The sequence below is a fragment of the Etheostoma spectabile genome, chromosome 14 (assembly GCF_008692095.1).
Source record: "Etheostoma spectabile isolate EspeVRDwgs_2016 chromosome 14, UIUC_Espe_1.0, whole genome shotgun sequence".
NCBI classification, from domain to species: domain Eukaryota; kingdom Metazoa; phylum Chordata; class Actinopteri; order Perciformes; family Percidae; genus Etheostoma; species Etheostoma spectabile.
Genome location: NC_045746.1, coordinates 7,148,315 through 7,157,072, shown reverse-complemented (window position 1 = coordinate 7,157,072; position 8,758 = coordinate 7,148,315).

The window sequence follows — 8,758 nt, the reverse complement described above, 5'->3', positions numbered from 1 at the left end:
TTGTAGAAACTCATTTGGCAATGGCTAGAATGTAACGGACGTTCATTAATATGAAAAAAAGTCTCTTTTCTGACAGAAATGAACATATTCCGAGATTTGCACATATTTCGACTCCTTCCCTGCTCCCATGTCCCAGACGATGTGTGAGGGCCGACAGGTTTATAATCCACTTCCTGAACCTCCTGCTAAGTACAGGTCACGACCTTACATCACTCTTTATCTCAGCTGACTCATATTTCCTGCTGCCATGACCTCACCTGTTAATGCGCTGACTGGTGTTATTGGAGCTAGATTAGCCCAGGACCCAGAAGGGTGGAGTGCTGGCTCCAAGTGTGATTGGGCCAGACGAACTGATTACATTGGGTAACTTTCCTGCTGAAATATCAGAAAGTGAAGGCAGGTCCTGGATTGTGGCTTTTCTTAATGCCTGTTGCCCTGAGAAGAAAACCCAGAACAGTCATAGCCCTGAATCAAGGATCAAGATTATTTGAGACAATTAATGACATTTTCTATATCAAAACTGTCTCATTCTGTTCCGTCTCTCTCTGGACTATTCATAATGGACGATTAAAGCAGTCTTGCTTACTTGAACTTCATTACATGTGTGCAGCCATGTTCTCTCAACTCTCTGCCAAGGCAACGTTATCTGAACTGGCCCGCATGCACTGTGTAACCTCCAAATAAGTCCCCCGTGCAACGGTACGTAAACAATCCTTTTGTTACAACTTTCTTTTTCCAAGTTAATCTCTTTCCTTGACCTTAGGTATTCCAGTGCAACACACCTGTACCATGTGCTCTGCTCATTTACAACAGATCGGACAACATAAGCAATAATAAATCAACAGTGCAGATCAGTTATCCAACAAGTGCAATAAGTGACATTTTTTATTAAAACCCAATTAAAAGTAAAAAAAAGGCATGGTTCATATTCTAATCACTGAGTGTAGTCTGTCAGGAAGTGGTGTCTGACAACTTGTTGACCCAACCTGGTGACCCTGCTGGGCCATCTGGCGATATGGCCGCCTCACTGTTGTTGTGGTTGTGTTGTGTTGGAGTGAGTTTGGTGGGATTGTGTCTGAGGTGGCAACTATTTTGTCTCAGATAACCTCTTGTCTCTAACTCCATCTTATATGAGCCATGGCTCACCTGTTGGACCACTTTCACTGGTCTCCAGCCCTTGTGTATGTCACAGGTCTGTACTCTCACACTGTCTCCTTTCCAGAGTGTCCATGTCTTTTGCTGTGCGGTTGGTGTACTTTTCTTGTCTCTGTCTGCTGTATTTTAGTCCTTGTTCGTTGTGTGTTACCTCTGGCTTCAGCAAAGTGTCCTTTGTGGGAAGCAGGGTCCTGGTCCTCCTTGCTTAGGAGTCTCTGTGCCGGGCTTGTGTTGAGGACCTGGCTCGGCATGTTGCAATGACCCAGCACGGCCTGTCTCGCTGCTGCAGCCTTCAGCATCAGGAGCTTGGCTGTCTTTACTCTGTAGGTATCCCAGCGACGATGTCCTGTGTTCAAACCCCCACTTCTGGTGCTGAAATAATTGGGATGCATACTGGCGTCCGTTATCAGAGATATTGTGTCAGGAATCCCCTGTCGGGCAAAGTGTGTTATGGGTGTAGCAGAATTAGGACCCAAATGCAGAGATGTGTTTAGTCGATGATTTATTTTCACAGAGATTCCAAAGAAACAAGAGGACCCAAAATACCAAAGCCAAATCCAAAATCTCAAAAAAGTCAAAAAAGGTCCCAGCAAAAAGAAAACCAAAAAAACAGGAACACAGAAACTGGTAAGACTCACAAGGAGAAGACGGATCACAGGGAAGGTAAAAGTTGAACACACAAACTCACAAAAAGATCGGACAAGAGACAAAGGGAGCACAGACACTAAATACACTGGGTAATGAGGCAACGAGACGCAGGTGACACAAGGGCTGGGAAACAGGTGGAAGACATCAGGTTCTCACAGGAGCGGGAAAACCCAGGAAGTAAAACTAAAGACAAGACAACACAGAAAACCAGACTATCAAAATAAAACAGGAAACAGAACATAGAGCCACTCACAAGGGAACACAAGACAGAAACACATACAAGACCGAAAACTAACACAAGGACAAAATATATATAACAAACGCCATACCACAACAAAGTGGGCCTTGAATTTTTTGATCTCTGTGTTGCTCTTAGTGTCAGGTAGATAATCAACCTCCCCAAAGTTTTAATATTAATCTACTGTTATCAGATAGACTTTATTGTGAAATGAGAAAAGGTCTGTTTGGCCATGTCATATGGGTGTAGTGTCTCTCGTTGCTTTGGGTCCACTGACCTACATATGTCCCATTTGGAGATGAAGGTCTTGATCTCCTCGCTCATTCCAAGCCAGTATACACACTCCCTCGCTCGCCTCAGACATCCTTTCACACCCAGGTGAGAGGAGTGGATCCTGTGAGTGATGTCCACTCTGAGTGTGTCAGGTATCCCAGCCCTGTCCCCTCGGAACACTGTGACGTCCTGGAAAATCACTTAATCTTGGAAAGTGTGGTAGTGCCTGATGTCACTTGGTCAGTCCTTTTTTCTCTTGGGCCACCCTGACATTGTCCTGTTTGCCACACTCTGACTGTAACTTTGTGTCATCTTTTGTTGCAGCCCTGATGGCACTCATGTTTTTACAGTCTCTATATCTGTCTCACTCTCTCCCTTAGTGCTCTCTGGTAAGTATGCTCTACTCAGCGTGTCTGCAAGTAGCACATCCCTGTCTGGAACATAGGTCACACTAATATCATATTGCTGCAGCCTGAGTAGCATTCTATGCAGTCTCTTACGTGCACCAAGTAATGGCTTGCTGTGTATATTCTCTAGAGGCTCTTCCACAAGTATACTGATGGAATCTTTCCATCCCAAACACTATGGCTAAGCATTCTTTCTATATTTGGGCATAGCCCTACGACCAAATCCTACCGGTTTACCTTTCTGTGTCAGGGGAGCCCCCTGTCCTGTGTCTGATGCATCACACTGAAGTGTCAACTCCTCTTCCTTGCTGTAGTACTGTATGACTGGTGCTTGGCGATTTTGTCTTTCAGTCTTTGAAATACCTCTTCTTGGATGTCTGTCCATTCCCACATGTTCTCCTTGCACATGAGTTGACCCAGAATCTCATCTGAAAGGTGGTTATCTTTTTGTTTGAGCTTGAATTTGTCCGCATTCAGCTTGACGTTGCGCTTTCTGCACCTGGTTAGAAAACGTCTTAATTTCTCATCATGGTCCTTTTCTGCCTCTTCTTGTGTTGCTCCTTCCCCCTTGATTAACACATCATCTGCTATGACGCAGACTCTTGGGAGACCCTCCAGGGCCTGCACGAGCTTTCTTTGGAACACTTCCGGTGCAGGGCTTGTTACCATCGGCATCCTTGGCCAACGGAGGCGACCCAAGGGAGTGGCAAATGTTGTAAAGTAGCTTGACTCTTCTTCTACTTTGACGTGCTAGAAGCCTTGCTTCATGTCACAGACTGTAAATACTTTTGCCTTTGACATCTTTGGTAGGATGTCATCTATAGTTGGGAGTGGATAGTGACTTCTTTTTATTGCCTGATTCAGAGGTTTTGGGTCTGGCATTATCTTGAGTGGCTGCAATTGCTGGAGCAGAGCTCAGACGTGCATGGTGGAATCCCGGTGGGGTTAGAGATTGAGTTTCACCTTATAATTAATAATCATGTAATTTATACTCTGACACAATACACGGACAGCTGATGTTTCAATATCAATAATGTTCACAGAATTACTCTGGTCAAGACATGCATACCATGGCATGGATTGTATCGTACGACATATCTAACTCACTACATCACTGCACATGACTGAAAGCAGTCACTCTACACGTCACTGTGGCCCACTGGTGTTATACACAGTACACACTGTAAACACTACACCACTATCAGTACCAAGCCATGCTGCAAACAGCTTTCTCTCTCTCTTTTCTGCAGGTCAGTGGGCACCGAGTTTCATTTACTAACAGCATGAATGTGTGCTTTGATATTTAATTGTGCTTCTTTTGGAACAGCTGTTTGGTGGCCGCTGGGTTTGGCCCTGACCCCCAGCATGTTTCACTTCCACCCTTTGCTATCCAGAAGACATCTCATTTATCATGGATCAAGCCTCGTGGAACCGCTCTTTGAACTACCGCTGTAAATTCATGTCAGTATTATGCATTATGAACAAAAAGGCTGCAAAAATGGACTCAGGAAAACATATGTGTAAGGAAAGTGCAAAGGTTTGGGAATTTAGATTGGGCTGAGGGGATGTAAACTCCTCCACCTCCCAGGTATAATTTCAACACTTCAATCTTACATTGTATCCGAATATTTATTATTGTCTAGTCTGTAACATGGGACAGTACTCTTCAGCCCCCTGCACTTCTGTTTTCATCCGTCTGTGTCCTGGCACCCGGCTTTGCTGCTGTTTTTGTATGACATGATAAAATAATGAAAACAGGACTCCCAGAGGTGTGTCCCCGGTGAGCTAATCCTCTGCTGGGAATCTATCTGCTGATGGCGCTGATTTAAGCACCTGTTCCCACATCACACTGACACTTTACTGGAAGCATTTCCCCTCTCATCTGTCAAACATGCTTCCACAATTCCAGATTATATCATTTTTCTGTAGTTTTAGCCATAATTCCTATCTGCAACATTTACCTCACCAAGGTTATTGTTATTGACACATGGAAACACTGGGATATTGCTGATTAAAAGCCTCATAGTCCTACCAAGCCAGCACTATTTAAATGATGTCAATGGAAATGCCTCATTACTTTTATCACTATAAGAAAAAAGGTCACCCATGCTGAACTTTTACAGATTTAAGCTTAAGTGCGTGGTTTCTGTAATTCATGACAACAAAATCGTTGGTGCGTCCACATGATACAAGCCTAAAGCTTTAATATGCACTGTTTTCCAAATCTATTTTTCTAAATTTCCTATTTTGTATGTGTTTGTGTGAGATAGAAGGAAGTGAGATCTAGTTTTGGTGGAATTAGGTAGAGTTTAATTTGGGCTAATAATCTGGACACAGTATGCACCCAGTCGACTTCAGTCAGATGTCCAGAAACATGATGAAAAGTGAAGCTTTTTTAATACTTGATTCCAGAGCTTGCACAACACCCCCAGAAAAATAACCAGAAAAAGGCTGAAGGAAAAAGTCTGTCTTTTCCTGACAGATGGTTTGACTTGATGCCAGTGCCGGCCTGTGGGTCACCTGCTGGGGCTACAAAACACCTCGTCTTTAATGAACTGAGGTGGGAGGATATAAATAGCTGGGACTCCTAGACTGAACCCCAACCCATAGCTTTTGCACATTCCTCAACATTTTTGCACATCCTGTTCCAAACCACACAACCTTCTTTTCTTATTATTAAACAGTTATATTGTACATATTTCATTTTAATATGTTTGTGCATTCACAGTCCGCAAGGTCAAATTAATTGTAAGTGTTACTTAGTTGGCATAAATCCTTTCCTGATTCTAATTCTGGACAATACTACCTTCCTCCTCTCTTCACTTTGTTTTTTTTAATTTGTTTATTTCTGGTACATTCCTTTGCCAGCTTATACTTGCCTCCTCCACCTCTGTCTGTGTTTTTCCATCCACCTTGTCATGGCCTGAGAACACTACCAGCTGTGGTCACACAGTGTCTTAAGCATTGCCTGTCAATGTTTACAACACAACTGGGTATGTACTAGCTAGAAATTAAAATAGTATTGCCCAATACATTACTTTTATATAGTTTAGTGTTCATGGCTCAACCCATTTACAGAGGCTTTTTTAGATTTACCTTAGATATGTTGGAATGATTTCCACTTAAATTGAGAAATTACATTAAAGCTTTCCTGGTAACAACCTCCACAGGTTTCATTTCTAGTCTCATGGTACATCTTCATAAACACTGGATGTGTTCATTTATTTATGATGATCTTCCAACATTGGAGGTAGTGCATGACCCAAATGCACACACCAAAGCACATTTCCACTTTCCATGGGTGTGTGAATGTGTGTGAATGTTTATCTGATGAATCGGTGGTTAAGACCAGAAAAGCGCTGTATAAATACAGTCCATTTAATTTGGTTGGTTCTGAATATAGACTTCCTGCTGCTGTTAAATTCCAGAATCAGAATCCGGGTTAATGGACAATTAAGTGTGAACACAGACAGGGAATTTGACTCGGGCCTCCGGTTGCTCTAAAGTGCACAGAAATATGACATACGGATAAAAACAAGGACAACAAAGCTGAACAAGGCAAACAAACATGTTCATACTACATACAAATGTGGGTGTATAGAAAAAAATGTAGCCATATGTGCATACACCTATGTAAACAAACAGCTCTATGAGGATTGTAACGGTAAGACACCAGGGTGTAGAAACCTGGGTGTGACAGTTGACAACCAACTCTCCTTTACTGACATTACCTTTTACCCATTTACCTTCAGAAGGATACGTCTCCTTCCAGAGGTGGGTAGTAACGAGTTACATTTACTCCGTTACATTTACTTGAGTAAGTTTTTGAAAAAATTGTGCCTCTAGGAGTAGTTTTCATTCACTATACTTTTACTTTTACTTGAGTAGATTAGTGAAAGATAAACTGTACTCTTACTCCGCTACATTAGGCTACAATGAGCTCGTTACTCGTTACTACGCGTCATTGTTTTTACCCCAGCGTACCTCAATTTTATTTTGACAGAGAGAGAGAGAGTCTTCCGCTGAAGGCTCTACCACGTGACTGTGCTTAACCAATCACACGTCGTTGTTCAGTCACGTGACCGTACTCGTTTCAGCAGCGCGACAGGTTAGCTTTACAGTCGTAGCGAAGCAAAGACGTCAGAATCATACGTCGCCAAGGCAGCGCAGACCAGGAGGACCCCCCCCCCGTCCTCATAGTGAAAGCATGGTTACCTTTTAGGAAAAGTGTGAAACAGCAGCTACATTATGCGATGCCGTCTGTGACCAAAACAAACGGACATGTGAGCGTTCAACAACTCAACATCTGACCTAAGGAAACGTAGCGGTAGTTTTAGTTTTTGCTGTGGATAGGTGGATCTTTGTCTTTTAGGTTACATAAAGTATGTTTTACACATGCAGTATCCATCCAAATTTGATGTGACAAGTCTCTCAACTAAGCTATTTTGTAATTAATAAATTCATTTTAATTTATTTTTATTGATTGGATGAACTATAATTTGCCTAAAGATGATTATTTTGTATTTTTGTCGGTCTGATTGATGCTTGTGTTAAGAAATAAGTCAGACGTTACTCAACAGTTACTCACTACTTGAGTAGTTTTTTCATCAAGCACTTTTTTACTCTTACTCAAGTAATTATTTGGATGACTACTTTTACTTTTACTTGAGTCATTTTATTCTGAAGTAACAGTACTTTTACTTGAGTACAATTTTTGGCTACTCAACCCACCTCTGTCTCCTTCTAACCAGCGGCTCAGGTTCTGGTTTAGGCTCTTGTCATCTCACATCTAGACCCCTGCCATCCGATCTCGGTTGCTCATTCAGAATGCGGCAGCCTGACTGTGACAAAGTGGCTGGGTTCCCACCACTTGTCCTCTTTAACCATCCTCGTCATGTGCAGTCACACGTTAACCAGACTTGTGTTTTTCTTGTTTTAGCTTTATTTCCATTTCCATATCTGTAACTTTGTTGGGACGAATGCAGCGTGATTTTTTTTTTTTAAACTGTCACATATAGTTCCCGCTCTTAGTTCATGTTTTGTTTGTTTCCCTAATTTCCTGTTTTATTTTGTTAACTCACTGTCTGTCTCTGTTTCAGCTCACTTGTCTTCCCGTCTTTGTCTGCCTTCCCGTCTGTGTGATTACCCTCCCTTCCCTAGTGTCACCTGTGTGTAATTGTCTTCATTTGTATGTATGTATATATGTGTGTGTGTGTGTGTGTGTATACTAACCTTGTGTCATTCATTAGTTGCCAGATTGTTGTAGTACCGTGTGTGTCTGCCTCTCCACTGTTATCCCTTGTGGCACCTTCCCAGTGTTTTCGTAGATCTCTAGCCCGTATTTTGACGTCTTTTGCTGATTTTGTACCTTTGCCTGTTATTGTACTCTGTAAAACAAAGCTCCATTACTTTTTATCCACTTTTTGTCCACTGTCCTCCGGGACATAGAAAACGACAAACTATCCAGCATATGGCCTCCCCTATAACAAAGAGGTCTACATGTCCCATTTAGAGCCTGCAGTGCCCCTTTCAAACACAGGACAGGGATAGACAGGGACTTTGTGGATTGTGTGGAAAGGGTTAGGGTACTATGTTAATCTGCAGAGGAAGTTAGCCCCCAATCAGGTGAGGGAGTTAATCATTATAATCTGGCATGTTGTCACTTATTGTATTGTGGTAAGAGGTTTCGCACATTGCATCAGGGTCTAACGTGACCTTTTACACTGCATCTTGGTCCAATTGATCTAATACGTATATCATGGTCCAAACGTGACCTCCTGTATTGCATCATGCTATTGTGACTTCATTCATTGCATCATAATCCACATTACCTAACTTATTGCTAAATGGTCTAACATGTCTTCCCTATTATATTAACCTAATTAATATAACATTAATTAATTTTTGCCATGCATTTATTTTGTCTAACTTTCTACTCTTGCTAGGAATCTTATGCTGCCAGTAAGGTAAGGTACACGCTTGTGTAAAGATGTGTCATATATTCTTTACATTTTTTTGGGGGGGGGGGGGGGGGGGG